The sequence below is a fragment of the Anser brachyrhynchus genome, assembly GCF_964034855.1.
Source record: "Anser brachyrhynchus genome assembly, chromosome: 1".
NCBI lineage: Eukaryota > Metazoa > Chordata > Aves > Anseriformes > Anatidae > Anser > Anser brachyrhynchus.
In genome coordinates this window covers 83441786-83458271 of record NC_137694.1, presented here as the reverse complement: position 1 = coordinate 83458271, position 16486 = coordinate 83441786, and the positions used below count along the sequence as shown (strand labels likewise).

The window sequence follows — 16486 nt, the reverse complement described above, 5'->3', positions numbered from 1 at the left end:
GTCAAAAGTTGTGAGCACTAAAGGCTAAACTGTGAGGTGAAGACTCTTCACATGAAGGATATTTTATATTTTTATATAATGTGGTACATATAACTGAAAGGAACCTGAAATGATAACGTTGTGAATCGTGCCAAGATGCTGGTTCTTCTAGCTACTGACAGGCATTTCACTGTGATCGCCAGGTGGCTGAGAAGCACTATACCTGTGTTTCCTGTTGCTGCAGGAATTCTGTCCAGTGACTTTCACATCACAGGTGAGTAAAACTCATGTAGTAGTATATCCTTTTGGAATTAAGCAGGAAGGCAAACTCAGTTTTAAGCTGGGAAAAAACAACCAAACAAAAAAAAACTTTACAGTGTATAGTCTTTTTTTTTTTTTCTTTTTTGGGGGGAGGGGGAGGGGAAGTAAGTCAGTATTCTTTGTAAATAATGGCCCAGTTGCCTCTAATAGAACCTTCCATAGCAAATTTTAGGTACTTTATCAACTTTTCTATGTTGTATATAAATTCTCATCATTTTCGGTTAAGAGAACTCATAAACACTCATGGTAATCTATTGGATTTTATTTTTTTAAACACCCACTTGCAAAGGAAAACATTTATTTTAATCTTGTTTGCTGACTTTCAAATCAACACCCTGGCAGTGTTTGAAGATTACTTGCAAAGCATTATATAGTATTAGATGTGGATTGTGTATGTGCTTTTGGCAGTTACTTTTGTGGATATATATAAAAGCATCAATAGCTTTTCTTCAGCCTTTTACTGAAAACTTTTCTCCTGCTCTTTACTGTAGGTAAGAAAGATTGACCTAAATAATTCCTTCATAGGAGACTGTAGAATGTGGGACATGAAGAGCCCATTGCAACGTTTCTTGGATATTCCTAATTGACTTGAACATGCCATTTATTCCCCAAATGGCAAAATAGTTGGAGATGCTGTCAGCCCGAATAATTAAAGCGAAAATCAACTCTAATTACATGATCAAATGTGTTGCCAAAAGCATCATAATAGCAAATATTTTTGCTCTGAATGATGTCTTACTGTAAAATATTTTCACTTGTAATATTTCAGTGATGTGTCACCTAGATTCCACCTTAAAGCTTTCATCTTTCTCTATGTAGGTTATACAGCGAACAGCATTTGGATCAGAAGTCTCATTGTGCATACTAATCTGAGGGGGATTTTTTCACTGTTCATATGCAGGTTTTGAGACAATGATTTAAAAAGGCTGATGGGATTTTTGGTATGTTCTCTATGAATAGTTACTATAATTTCTGTGAATTTGGCCAGGTGTAGTTAAATAATGTTTCAGGCAAGGAAGTAAGAGGAAAGCTTTTTACACAATAATTTCCTGGGTAAGGTTCAACAAAATGAAAACTCATCAGAAACCCTGTTGGGATTCCATCAGCAAGCATTTATTTGCAGTTGCTGGTACACCTGCTTACACAGTAATAATACACCAGTGAGTTAAGTCACTATGCCAATGCAAATTAGCTTTATTTTGAATCAAATGCTAGATTTTAAAACATATGAGGGGCAAAAAACTATAATGCTGCTAAATGTAAGCAGGAAACTGATGGAACTGAAAAAAAAAAAGAAAATGTACGTTTATTCTGGCCTTTTCTATTGCTGTTCTTCTGTATGCTGATACATCCCATAAGAGTACCTAGTCTATTTATAGTACATATCTGAAACATATGCTTTTCTCCTCTGCTATAACTGGATTTTCTTTAGCAGGAGCCTTGCCATCTGCAATATTATCATTTATTTATTTATTTTTTTTTTTCCCAAAGATGATCCTGTATTTCAGCCTGGGGAGAAATTTCTTAAAGTGGACTTTTCTGTCTGTTTGTTTAATATGATCTCCCCTTATGACCAGTGGGATTCTGGCTTTCGTAAAACCAGTTTGGTCTTGTATGTTCTTGTCTTTGGTGATGCAATCACTAGTCTTAGAAAAGAATCTAACATTATGCAATGAGTTTCTCAGTCTCAGTGGACTGACTTCCAGTGTTTGAATCTTAACTTTTTTTTTTCCTTAAATAATTTTCAGACAAAAATCTTACTTTGTGTGCTGGGATTATCAAGGTATCATGGGAGAATCAGGTGCTCAAATCCCACTGAAATATAAACTTCCTTATAGTCTCTTGGAAATTTCAACCCTAGGCTACTGCACTCAATGATCAAAATGATAAAGTGTGGGATTTTGAACCTAAACAGAATTGTAAGAATTCAGATGTTGAGCCAGGTAACAACATCCGAACAATAGAGGTCTGAATGTTATCCTGTCTTTTATATTACAAACTTATTCAAGCATTCTCTTCCCTTAAGTGCTTTTCCTTTGTTTCCAGAAACTAAGCACAGATTTACCCTGGATTCTGCTAGCACAGCTATTTTAGTCAATAGTGTGAATGCAAAGCCAAAGTGACAGAAGAGCAAGCAAGATACTTGTTCTGGCACCGAAGCTCCTGGCATCTTGTGCAAGCACATAGAGAGGGTAACAAATGCTCAGGAAGCAGAAAGCTCACACATAGATCAGTAGGCCTTACAGAAACACTTCTTGCAAAGAGAGATGATTGCTGGTGCATTAGCAGGAACCCTTTCTTTGGATGCACAGGTAAAATGGTAAAATACCATAGCTTCCAGAATCACTCCTTGTTCTGGAGCCCAGTTGTCCACTCTACAGGCACTAGTTCACTACAGGACTTTTCCTGAAGGAAACTTGAAGGTTCTCTCTTAGACAAATTTCAGGGTGGTTCTGGTGGTGGGTTACATCCCTCTCTGTGACTGGTTCTTTACTAGATAATATGGATGAGACTACATCAGGTTTGGCCCCGTCTTTTCTTCAGAGTTTTCCAGTAATATCCTAGCACAATTACACTCAAATATGTAATGTTTTCTCATGAAAATACACTGCATTTCTTATCTTAAAAAAAAAAAAAAAGTTAATTATGCACAGGACCCAGCAAATACCCCAAACTGATTGCTGTGTTACATGAATGAGACCTGTCTGTTTTACAAGAGCACAAGAAGTAACACAAATATAATAGCTCTACATTACTTGTCCTGGGAGTCAAGATTGACTTGTTGGAGTAAATGTGTTTAGTAGTATGCCTACTTGTGTGGCTTTACTGTTTTATTTTTCTTGCCTGGAAAGAAAAGATTTCATTCTGCTGGCTTAAACAATGCCATTGCTAGTAGAGGTGTACCTAGGCAAGGAGTCTGCCTATTCTGGCACTTTTAAAACAGACCTCACCTTTGTAAGGCAATCTTGCAGCTTTGCAGTGCTGTGGAGAAACACCAGCTTGCAGAACTAACCACATTAGCTGGAATGGCCATATGCTTACTTATCCTGGTATTGACTTGAAAACTGCTGTCTTGCCTATACTGAAACTCAGGAAAATTTCCTTCCTGAAAAGTAGGGAAAATCAAGCAAAGAGACAGGAGGTCTGAATGGATGATCAAGTTGCTTCTAATTAAATACAGACATAGAAAGGAAGTACATAAGAGATGGAAGCAGGAGGATTGCAGAGTAGCTCTGCAACATTGCAAGGATAAGATTAGAAGATCCAAGGCTAAACAGGAGTTAAATCTGGTAAGGGCAACAAGAAAGGGATTCTATGAGTACAAAACAGCAAATGAAAGACTGGGGAAAATGTGAGTCTCCTGCTGAGTAGGGCAGGGGTCTTAGCAACAAGTGACATGGAAAAGGCCAAGGTACTCGATGCCTTCTTTGCCTAAGTCTTTGCTGGTAAAACCAGCCTTCAGGAGTTCCAAGGCTACTTAGACCAGAAGGATAGTCTGGAGCAAGGAAGACTTAGCCTCAGTGGAGCACTGAATCAAACTGGGTATAACATAAGTACATAGGGTCTAATGGGTTGTACACTTGAGGGCTGAGGGACGTAGCTGATGTCACTGTGAGGCACCTCTCAATTATTTTTGAAAAGTCATTACATGTGAGAGAGGTCCCTGGAGACTGAAAGAAGGCAAATGCCTATCTTCAAGAAGGGCAAGAAGGAAGCTCTGGGGAGCTACAGGTCAATCAGCCTCACCCCAGTCCATTGCGAATATAGTGAAGAAAATCCTCCTGGAAAGCATTTCCAGTCACAAAGGACAAGAATTTGATGAGGAATGTGCAGCATGGGTTTATGAAGTGAAAATCATGCTTAACCAGCGTGACAACCTTATAAAATGAGGTTACCATTTTGGTGGACGAGGGGAGAGCAACTGATGTTGTTTATGTTTAGTAAGTCTTATGACACGGTCTCACATAACATTGTCATGAACAAGCTGGAAAAGTATGGGTTAGATAAGTGGATAGTAAGTGGATTGAGAATGATATGAATGGCCAGGCTTAGAGGGCTGTGACCAGCATCAAACAGTACAGTTTGAGGAAAGTCACTAGTCTGGAAAGTAACACCGGAATGGGTTAGACAGAGTCTAAGATGGAGTCTCCATCTTTGGAGACATTCAAAACCCAGCAGGACGTGGTCCTGGACAACCTGGTCTATCTGACCTTGCTTGGGCAGAAGGGTGAAATAGGTGATCTTAAGATGTCCCTTCCAATGTAAAAAATTATTTAATTCTGTTGTATGCTCTCTCTATCTACATACAAAGGTGTGTGCGTTAGGACACTAACACAAAACTGCCATCTATCCACTCTGGAACATTATTGCCATGAATGGTAGGACTAGTGCAGGGTTAGGCACAGGATGGGTTCAAAGACAACATAAGCATTGGATACAGAGTGACAACAGCTCTATTTGACTTCAGGAGATGTGTGGAGATGTTCATCTTCCTTTTTCCTTTGTGATACCTCTCAAACTTGTCACTATTTATTTTTACTATTTAAAGGTAAAGCTTTCAGATGCCTAGGATGTTGGTTCCGTTCTGTACTGCTCATTCAGTCCTACTAGGTAAAATGATGTTGGGCTCAGTGCTGGTTATTCACATCAGATGAATGTCAGGTCTCACTTTTAAACTATATTCAAAATTTACCAACATATATATAATTTGCCTGTAGCTAAATAACTATAAGGGTTTGAGTGTATGTACAGGCAGAATTCAATGTGCCACAGGGTTGTCTGGAGTTGTCTGTTTCATCAAGCAACCAAGTGAACCGCAGGACAAATTGTATCTTGAACCAGTTTCATTTTATGCTGCTCTAGGAGAGTTCTTGATTCTAAGAGAAAGTCAGTATCATTGCCTTGTGATGAGTATGTGTGGAAAAAAAATTTTCTTGCAAAACTGGAGCTGTAGCTTTCCCTTATTTGGCAGACTACTGTAACACTTTCTGTTGTACACCAAGCTACTGAATACCAAGCAACTGACCCACTGTACTTTCACTCAGGGTCAGCTAGCTTAGAAGGTACATGATCATAAATATTTTGACGATAAGAAGCAAACATTATTCAAAAATGTCTTTGACTGTACTGGTGGCCCCCCAAATTAATTTTTCCAAGCTACTTTCTTAATCATGGAAGCATACATTTACCATAGAATACGTATCCATAAAAGGTGTGCTTTTGAAGGATTTTCTGATTGTGGCTCTTTCATACCTGTTCAGTAAAGCCACTGTATTATTTCTTTCTCATTCTTGTACGTTATTGTACATATTTTCAGTATTCACTAATAATGTTTTGTCATAACTGATAAACAGAAATTCTCTTTTGAGTAAAATACATATATTCTAGGCATTATGAGAGATTAGTTTGACAAAGTTGTTAATTAATACACATTCATTGTATTTGAGAATGTGAGCTATAGAAATTTATCAGTAATTACATGCTGCCTTTCAACTGATGAATACCCCTAAGGAAAAATACGGTGAGATTGGCAGATGGAGCTGAACTTTTCAGAGATTGCCCCTAGCTGTTATAAAGTAGTCAGCTTGGTAAAAAGGAATATATATATATGTGTGTGTGTATATATTTCCATGTTTGTTCATCAAATATCAGTGAGTAGAGCAGTTTGTCTCAGTATTGTTTCCAAAGAGTAGCAGTGACAGGAAAATTATCACAGCTGAAAAGGCAAAGACAGAATGGGAAAAGGCTGAGTGACTACCTCCCAAGAAAGAAATAGGGGAAAAAAGACAAATCTGTATGGAAATCTTGGATTTCTACTGACTAGTGGAAAACATAGATGATAGCTCACCTGATTCTGTTTTAGCTATACAAACCTCTTAATAAGTAACATGGAAATTCACAGGTGTGCTTAGCTTAAGGTTGGTTACAGCTCCAGTAGCTCCGTTTACTATCAAACAACTGTGAAGTAAAATAATTGGCTAGAACCAAGGTTTGCAATAAACAGATGGAATTTTTGTTGAGTATCTTCATCAAAATATGATCTTGTGTTTTTGTTGGTGGTAGTGGTGGTTGGTTGGTTTTGTGTATGTATTTTTTCTTTTCTTCCAGGCCATACATGGAGTACTGTGTCCAGTTCTGGACTGCCCAGTACTAGAGAGACATGGAGCTACTGGAGTGAGTCTGCGGAGGACTGGAGCATATTTTATGGTGAAAGGCTGAGAGAGCTGGACCTGTTTAGCCTGGAGGACGAAGGCTGAGAGGGGATCTTATCAATGTGTATAAATATCTTTTGGGTATCAAGACGATGGGTCCAGAAGACTTTCAGTGGTGCCCAGTGATAGGATGAGAAACAATGGCTACAAGCTCAAACACAGAAAGTTCTATCTGAATATGAGGAGGAACTTCTTTGCAGTGAGGGTGACAAAACACTGGAACAGGTTGCCCAGTAAGATTGTGGACTTTCTTTTTCTGGAGATATTCAAAACCCATCTGGATGTGATCCTGTGCAACATGCTGTAGGTGGCCCTGCCTGAGCAGCAGGATTGGATTAGATGATCTCCAGAGGTCCCTTTCAACCTCAATCATTCTGTGATTCTGTGAACCCCTATTGATTGTCCCAGGAATGCCAATTCATCAGTTCCGAAAAAAATGAGTTTCATGAAGGATCAGAGCAGTAGAATTATAAGCTGAAGGGCTCTTCTTCACAAGCAGCAGTAGAGCTGCAGGTTCGTATTTCTAGATTTGAACTAAAAAACCCTGTATATTTGAAATACTAGGTGTTTTCCTTATGGTTTCTCTGTTTAATGTTCTGTCAAAAAAAAAAAAATTAGCTAGACAGCAAATTACTTGTTTGAAGGAGAATTCAAGGTGTACATCCTAATGTGATGATAAACATATTTTGTAAAAGTTATGATCGCACAATTTTACTGTATACATTCAGTTGATAAATTCCCTTTGCATATGCTACCCTAAAGGATTTAATAAGAATATAGTTCCTGATACATTTTACCCTTCTGAAAAAGGGTCGTCTTTCCTCCACAAAAGATTATTTAGCTTGCCTTAATTCAAAAACCATTGCTTAGTTTTTGGTGTTGTTGTTGTTGTTTTTGTTTTCAGCAATTACATTGATGAAATTCCTTTGTACAGATGTGTAAGTGCAACAGTGAAAGTAGGAAAAAATCAGCAGGATGATAGAAAACAGCCATCATTCAGACTTTTTCTGCTTTTCTCTGAAATGTTGCAGGTCTATTCAAAGCAGGAATATTGAAAACATATTTTTAGAGTGACTAAATTTAACAACACAATCCAGAGAAAAACAACCCCTAGGTGATCTGCTTTTTATAAAATACATAAATATTTTTTTGAGAATTACTTGTAGAAACAAGTCTTATTCCTCTGTTTCCTTTATGTAATAACATTGTGGTCCTGAGGGATGACAAAAAAAAAAAAAGTTTCATTTACTAGGGCTTGAAATTTAGTAGTTTTAAATCTATAATTTTGTGACAGAATGGCATAGCATTATTTTTTATTTGCAATTTATGTCCAAGACAACAGGAAAACGTCTAGAGCATTGTTGATACTATAGATCTTTCTTTTCTCCTTTTTTCTTTTCTTGTTGTTGTTCTTTGTTTTGTTTTGTTTTTCCTGGGGGGGGAGGGAGGGAGGGAGGTGCTGTTCATTCTTGATACTCTGAATCTATAAATAATCGAAATAATTGAAATATGTAGTAATGTTTTCCTAGGGAAGTGACCAATTTTCTGATCGGGAATAAAAATCTCTGGACCAATATTCTGATAGCGGCTGCAGGTACACGTTTCATCACTCCATACAAACACCACAAAATAATTTTATAAATATCTTAAAATATCTTAAAATACATGAACTTCCTGTAAGAAACCTTGTAATTTAATTTTTCAAAAATGCAAGCCTAGATTTTATAAAGTAATAATTTATATATATCAATAGCATTTCTACATATACCTACTGTACATACAAGTGCAATGTTTAGGTATTTAGTGTATTATTGTAATTAATTTTCCTTCATAAGTAGAAAACTAGTTAACCTGGTAGAAAGGGAAATATGGTAAAAAGCTATTTATTCATTGCACCATGCTTAATGGAAGTTATATTGTCCTTACCAGGTAAGCTGTGGCTACAGTTACAAGCAGTGCCATGCTTGGGAGCTTTGGACAGGGAGTGTGAGAAGGTGCTGTGGCTTGTAAGGACAGATGGGAACCTCCTCAGCCACCCCTGCTGATGGAGAAACTTTGGTCTGTTTCTTCCTGGCAGGGCTGCGTGTTCTGCTGTCTGCATCCCCTGCTCCTGGACTCACATGCTCACCTCCAACGGTTTTGCCCCTTGCTTGTGCTGCTGGTGAGTGATCTGCTACTCAGGCTGCATTTTAACTGTTGAAGACCAGACAATCAAAGAACAATGAAAACAGGGGAGTGGGATCTTTGTAAAGTGAGAATAAAAATTTTAATGAACTGTTCTGCGCAACTTAACTTGCAATTATTGAATTTAGTGTTTGGGAATCCTGTTGTGCTGCACAATACTCAAGCACTGAAAAATAGGCAGGCATTGCTTTAATGAATTATAATATGTAGTTCATATTGCATTACTTCTCCTTTTCCTTCCTTTTTTCTATGTAAAATATCTAGATACTATTTTTTTTTACTGTTTCAGTGAGCATTCAACGTTTTCCTGTAAACAGGATATTGCATTGTTTATAGCTGTAATACTATTAGATTTTAGTGAAATATTAGCTACTAGTAAGGGGTGGAGGGAACCTCATTTGATATATATATCCCAGGAATCAGTTTTTATGGTTTTATATATAAAGAATCCAAGGGAACCTCAGCATAACCTCCACAAAGAAAACTCTTATTGTTATGTTTCATCATTGAGAAATGTTTATGGGTCCCATAAGATTTCACTCAGATGTTTAAATAATTTGTGTAACCTTTTGGTCATGTAATTTATTTGATTTATCTGAAATGATTGTAGACAAGAAATTTCATCAGCTCTGCTTTGTTTGAGAGTTCTCTCATAAAGTAATGGAAAGAACATAGTTCTCAAGTTATGTTAGACTTAAAATAATTGTAAGCAGCTACCACGAATACTATATAAATTGTGGGTTTTCTTCTAATTTCATCGATACTGTATGCTTGCCTTAGACGCCTGGTAAAATTTGTTTAGAAAAGACAGACTAAAGATTTACCTGCAAAAATGCATGTCTTCTTTTAAAGTGGAGCAAGTTTGACACAGCATCTTCATGGATGCACAAGGAAATCACACAAAGATTCCTTTGGGAGCCCCCACGACATGGACAGGTACAGATGCATCCCTGTGATCTTTTGAGTACAGGGACTGCTCTCTGTATCTCTACATGGCTTTTTTACATATAAATTTCACTGGTAAGTCTTTTTACTTTATGTTAAAATTAACTGCATCAGTACTAATATCCAGCTGTGTTAAGATTTAAGTAGTATCAATAGTACCCCACATGCTACCTATTAATCAAGCATGACTTTGATTAATGTGTTTTTGTATCCAGGTGTGAACAAAAACACATTTTGGAAAGTTTCCTGTCTCTATCCTTACACTTGAATTGTTTAGGATGCAGCATTGGCTGCTGTACCTCTTCTGTGTTGGTACATACATGGTTAGCATTAAGCAGTGAAACTATGGAGGCTGGCAATACCTAATATTTCTGTCCTCAACCAGGCCCTCTGGTGAGGAATGTATTGACTTCTATAGAAGAATAGAAGATGCTGATAAAAGGATTGCTTAGCCCTAATGAAAAGGCTTAAAAGAGTTAGAAGAACATCCTGAAAATAGCAGACCTAAGCTTCAGCCCTTCTCATCAAGCTGTCAAGGGAGTTTGCACACCACACGGCTTAGGATTTTATTTCAAAGGAGCACACATAAAACTGGGGTAGTCCCATTTATAGTTGCTTCAGAATTTCAAAAAATGTCCAAGAAAAATGAGGACATTGTTGAAATAAAAGAATTTTGATATGATTATTTTCAAAACCTGGTACAAGGAGGACCAGTCTCAGTGAACTCACAGGAGCTATTTTGATATTGAACAAGTGACAAGGAGACTGAAGGCAGAACTGTCAGATTAGTTCTCTTTATTCTCATAATGATAAAAGCTCGTGACTGCTCATTACGCTAGGAAGAAAGACATTCCTAGCAAATTTATTAGTGAAAAGCAAGTTCTTTAATTCATGATCTTTCCTATGCAAACATTTTTCGCTAAAATTCCTGGAGGACTCACCATGGAAAGTATTAATTCCAGTAATGACATACTAATATAATGATCATTCTGGACTGTTAAGAGGTTATGAAGATTAACAGGACAAATTCTTCAAACAGAGTTTAGTTATAGTAAATCAAAGTCTTTTGTCTCCTTTAAGATGAATCATTACAGAAGAAATGAGAATATTAGATGGCGGTACTAAACTTGGATGTTGTTTCTAGTTTTGTTTCATCTCATTTCATAAACATGTTTTTGGGGGTTGGACTAGATGATCTTTAAAGGTCCCTTCCAGCCCAAACCATTCTATGATTTTATGATACTTTTGTCTTGGAAACCTATCAAACTGCGTATTTTTGTTCTGCTTCTTTTCCATTTCCTCCCCATCCTGATGAAAGATTGTATTTTAGCACAGTGTTCCTTTGGAGGATCCACATATAGTAGAGTTCCTATTCTATGTAGGACACAGAAACAGTTAAAACTATCCTACAGGCAGAGCACTTCTGTTCTGCAGTCATACCATACGACAGAAAAACTCCTGGGGCCAAAACAGCTATTATAAATAGAGTGAATTTTGAGATCCCCTCCTTTTGATTGGCCAGAGCAAAATACTGTATAGCTTCAGAATTTAGGAGAGTGAAGTAAACTAATTACTTCACCCAAGCTGTTCTTACAACAGGACAGCAGGCTGCTGTTCCTTGACCAGCTCAGCTGTATCGTGTTGTTTGGAATGCCTGTGCAGTTCTGTTGAAACTGAAACCTGGTAGCTCAAGTATGCATTCAAACTTGATTCATCTTTGGTGCATCTGTTTTGTGGTAAGTGTTTTGATATATGGGAATGGGAAATCTTAACACCTTGTAAGATGATTTGATATGTGAGAAAACTACATTTCACAGCAAGATAAATAGCAACTCATCAAACTTTGCAGACACCAAAGAAGTCTCCCAGTAGCCTGGGGAATGAACAAGGTGGGTCATTCTTGCACTGTAGTCTCCTTAAAAGTAGTGCAGAACTGGCAATTTGTCACAATGCCTATGGATTACTGAAAGTTTCAGTTATGGCTAAAAAGCCTTTGAGACTGAAGCTGTTGTGGTTATCTCTTAGAAGCACCTGTCAAAGTCATTGAGGTCTATTTATTCCTTACTAAATTTTAGCAACATTTTGAATTGTCATATTTCACCTGTTCTCACAACCACAATGCTTTTCACTAATCAAAAACTATCAGATTTGTAGCCTCAAGGCACAATCAAGGTGTCAAACAAAATTTGATTTTTACCTCTTTATGTTCCTCTGAAGTGCAGGTGACTCTGACTTGGCAGCAGTATTCTATACAGAAGCAAAGTCTCAGGGCTTCCAGGTATAATAAATGATCCTCAGTGGAGAGTTTGTGCAATACATCTGGATGTAACTTTAATGAAGTAAGCCAGAAAAATTACACTTTACAATCACAATGTGGGCTTCATTTGAGAAGGAAGAGAGCTACAGAATGTATTTAATTTAACAAAGAACAGCCACATTGGAACAGAATAACATTTTATGGATGTTATTGAATTTGATAATTAAATATATCCTTTAAAGTAGTTCAAGCTCTTCGTCAGCCAGCTGTAAATTTTATTTTGAAAAGTCAGTGAAGCCTCAGCCTCACTGAAGTCAATAAGCCACTCGACTAAACTAAGATTTTTCATCAGTTCAGACTGTGGATTTCTTTTGGCAGTCTGTAGAAAGTACCCAGGCTATGAACCAGCCATAGTCTTTAACTTCTAGCAGTCCAGAATAAGTCAAAGCCAAGGTACCTCTATAGTCGTTGACTATAATTATTTCAGTGTAACTAGATGTGCACAAAATTTTCTGCATTTAAGTTTTTTGACTACATACTTTATCAAAGACAATTCGGATGAAAACAAGTGTTGTTGAATCTTTCACGTTTTCTAGATACTTAATAGCTTTCACCAAAATTGCATTTTGAAATCTTGAAAATCCCCTGCAGTCTCCTTTCCATCACTGGCATTATTTTTTTTTTTTTAAGTTTCTGATAATCTATATACTTTACAGTTGATCTTACTTCTGCATATATTCCAATTCACTAATTACACCTTTTCATTGGTAGCTAATTTCTGAAGGCTAAAATGTCAGACAAGGCTTTATTATCAGCATGTTGCTTTTGCTCTCTTTGATGTTTATTGGTGCCATTTTCTGCCTCCTTTAGTTGAAATACCAAAGATATCTTGCTTCAGTTACTTGTTCATTTCTGAGCCACTTTAAAGTTAATTCTTTAAAGAAGAAAAATAATATTTCTTCAAGTAACCTAAATGATAGTATAAATGCAGCTGAATGACCATTGTTCCTGTACCTAGCATTTTGTCTAAACGTGTTTTTGGCTACGTGAGGCAACTGAATTTCTACTTGCCTAAGAGTTTTTCAGTATGAAGTGTCTAGATGTTAATGACAGAGCACTACAGGAATCTTTCTTCCAGAAAGCATATCTGTCAAACAGCTTTGAATCATACATTTTAATCTTTCTGGGTTCAGGTGGTCAGCAGGGTATCTATTTCAGTCCCTACGTTTCATTATCTGAACATTACAGTAGTGCTGGAAAAAGATAGACCCCCAATGAATCTTATGAAAATATTGTGGTGTTCAAATGCATTATATTATTGATATTAATAAGATGAAAAATTAGACGGTACAAAGCATACTATGACATTTTTCAATTCAGAGAAAGAAGCTTTCCTCAGAAGATATCTAAAGGAAAATATGACAGCAGGGAAATAGATCTGAAGAGATTTTTTATTATTATTATTATTATTATTTTTTTAAGTTTACAAACCAGAGAATGATGGCCAAAGAATGTAGAATGTGGGTTAAAATGCATTAGTGAAGTAGCTACGCATTTTACATAAACAGAAGAACAGTCTGCATCAGGGTTGACAAATAATGTGTTTTCATATGGAGATAGTCTGATAAAAGAAAGTCCAGCATGTTACAGAAATGCAAAGAACAGTGAAGTGTTTCTATTTATGAAAGCAACTAGCATCTCACTCTCTTTTAAAAAGGTTGAAACCCTCTTTACCACAGGGAAGATATGACAACAAAGAAGAAAATTGACAGAGAACTCAAGTTAGAAAACGGGACTTCAGACTGTAAAAGGAAATCAGTTCAGTTCAGTACACTGCGTGTGATACACGGCTGAGGAAAACATGTACGGTACTTAAAACATTTAATATGGTTAAAGTTGAGCTTCTGGATATTTGTATTAGCCATCCTGTTGCAGCTGAGACATCAGCAGTACTGGATGTCAGCAATATTGGGAAAGACAGCACAGAATTTCTTCCAGCCAGTGAAGGTATAGTGACACTGTTCCCCAGCCTTGGCAATATTGAGGCCATGAGACATTTCCCATCTTAGCTACACAAGTGTGGCAAGGGGAGCAAGGCCAGCTCTTTGCTGTGTGATTTACCTTTGTAGACAATCATTAAATCCTGTTGTTTAGGCAGCTGCCAGAACAAGAAGGAAAAATCTTGGCATATTAACAAAGCAGGTAATGTTCATAGGCAATAAGCAATAGCATCAAGCCCTGGCTCACCAGCATTCTTGTATTCTTCTTACGTAGTCACCTGCACAACAAAGGATGATGATGTTTTGTTGTGGATTGCTCTATGCTGGAAATTTTTTCTTGTTTGGCTAGTTACAGACATGATTCTTTCCAGTGCCTCTCTGTCAGTGAAAGCCTTCTCATTGAAGCTGTTGTGATATACTTTGAGGAACATGTAAATAATACTAATAGAAGTTCATTATTCTCAACAGCAGTTGTGACTACAACATGAAGTTTTGTTGGTATATCTATAACAGTAAATCATACCTAATTTAGACTAAACATCAAACAATGAGGAGACCAGCTGATCAGCATTCATTCTGATACCCAATATCATTTGAGATAGTTTTTTCAAAATCCTTGAGGGATTAAGAAGGCAAAAATATACCTTTTACAGTTTGAAAGTAGTTTAGTCTTATTAGTAAATGACGTCTTTCTGGCTATGAGACTTGTTATTAAAAATTCTGCTACTCTTATCTGAAAAGCTATCAACACTGTAGAATAGCCAGTAGTTCTCTAGTTACATGTAGGAAGAATAGTTTACTTCAATCCATTCTCAATTCCAATCTCTTGTGTATATCTTCTGTCACTGCTGCACGTGTGAGGGGGGGAAAAAAAAAAAAGGCAAGCATAACCAAAACAGAATTTACTATAAAGGAATCTTACACAAAGATCAGCCCTTTAATTTCACTCTTCATATCTAGGTGTTCCTTCATTGAATTGTACAATGAAGAAAGTAGGGCAAAAGGGGCTTATGTATTACTAATGCACTTGATAAAGTAGGAGAATGTTTTATGATAATAGTAATAGAATCATAGAAGGTGTGATTTAGCGAATTATTACTACCAAACAGCACATTTGCTCATTTTAATATCCTGGATGGAGAGTTTTGCCAAAGTAACTTAGTACTGAGTCCATCTAGTTACTACAAGGTTAGATTAGGACAATGGAGATGACAATTTGGTGCTGTACAGATGAACTATAGCAAGTCCTTTGCTCTTCACAATATACTAGCAAGTACACACACTCATTCATTCCAACAGTTGATTGGGAGAGAGATTGGACAAAAGGAATAACTATTGACATTAGAAATTGGAAATCTTCTTTTCTGTCTATTTGCTGTCGACTGGTTATGTGACAATCTAGCTATTCACGTATAAGTACTTATTGAACCAATACAAACACCACTGCTTTGATGAACTGGGAATAAAATAAGAAAGGCTTTGATCAAGTAATATTTTGCCATATACATTATTCTTCATACAAATATAATCTTTATCCAGCTTGTAGCCTTCACTGGTAACAAATGTAAATGTAGATGACCTGTTGGGCTTTAACTCATCAGGCAGCTAAGCACCACATAGCTATTTGCTAACTGCCCCTCAGTGGGATTGGAGAGAATCAGAAAAAAAAAGGTAAAACTTGTGTGTTGAGACAAAAATGGTTTAATAGGACAGAAAAGGAAGGGAATAATAATAATAATTATAAAAGAATATACAAAACAAATGATGCACAATGGGATTGCTCACCACCCACTGACTGATGCCCAGCCAGCTCCTGAGCAGCAGTAGCCCCCTCCCTCAACCAAAAAAAATCCAAAACACAGCATTGCATGAGCCTCTACAATGAAAATTAATTATATCCCAGCCAAAACCAGGACACATTCACACTAAGCATCCTTTATAGGGACACAAATGTACTTTATTTTAAGCAAAGCTGTATCAATACCCTGTGTATCAGTAACTACTACCATAAAAGCCCCTGTCCAAGAACTTGAGTCATAATAAAAGGCCACATCAAAGCTAGAGGAGACAGCATATGCTAGGTAGACAGTATATTCCAGGCCTTGCTGGAGTGGTGGAAGGCTGTATTGCCCTTTTGCTGGAGGATGACATTCTATGCTAGGCAGCCAACAGACAGCAACTTGTGAGCACTCATTCGTTCGTAAGATCATAAAGGTAAGGAAATGAGTGTCAATGGCTGTGCTAGGGCAAAATGTTCAGATCTGCACACCAGAAGATATATTCCTGCATTCTGTATCACCCTCATTTGTCATGCTCTGTCTTCAAAGAGAGAAGGTGTCAGTGACTAACAGACCAAATCATGTTTTAGAAATAGAGTCAGAAGGCACTCCATACGTCTGCTTTGCATCTGGCATGGAGAAAATCTCTTGTACGTGAGGTTTGTTATGTTGCCATTGGTGAAACAAACCCATGTCTCCAACAGAGATACTAGAGAAACAAACTTGGTAATGGTGAGGAAGGAAGCTATTTTCGTTCTTAATTTCTGCTTTGAGGAAAATAAATCTTCATGTGATTTAAAAGGAAAAAAA

The 16486-nt window shown here is 37.0% G+C and overlaps 1 protein-coding gene across 3 annotated transcripts in view; it reads left to right on the top strand.

The window, feature by feature from the left end:
* The first annotated feature begins 11245 nt into the window (after window positions 1-11245).
* The window catches only part of LOC308193475 (uncharacterized protein), a 106515-nt gene continuing 101274 nt past the window's right edge, over window positions 11246-16486 (top strand). For 2 of the 3 annotated variants that reach the window (XR_013949664.1, XR_013949665.1), the window contains exon 1: window positions 11246-11377. The gene's annotated coding sequence lies outside the window, so the exon portion shown is untranslated. Of the gene's footprint in view, window positions 11378-11964; window positions 13762-16486 lie in introns of those variants that run through there. The other variant, XM_080588234.1, reaches the window with a different exon arrangement.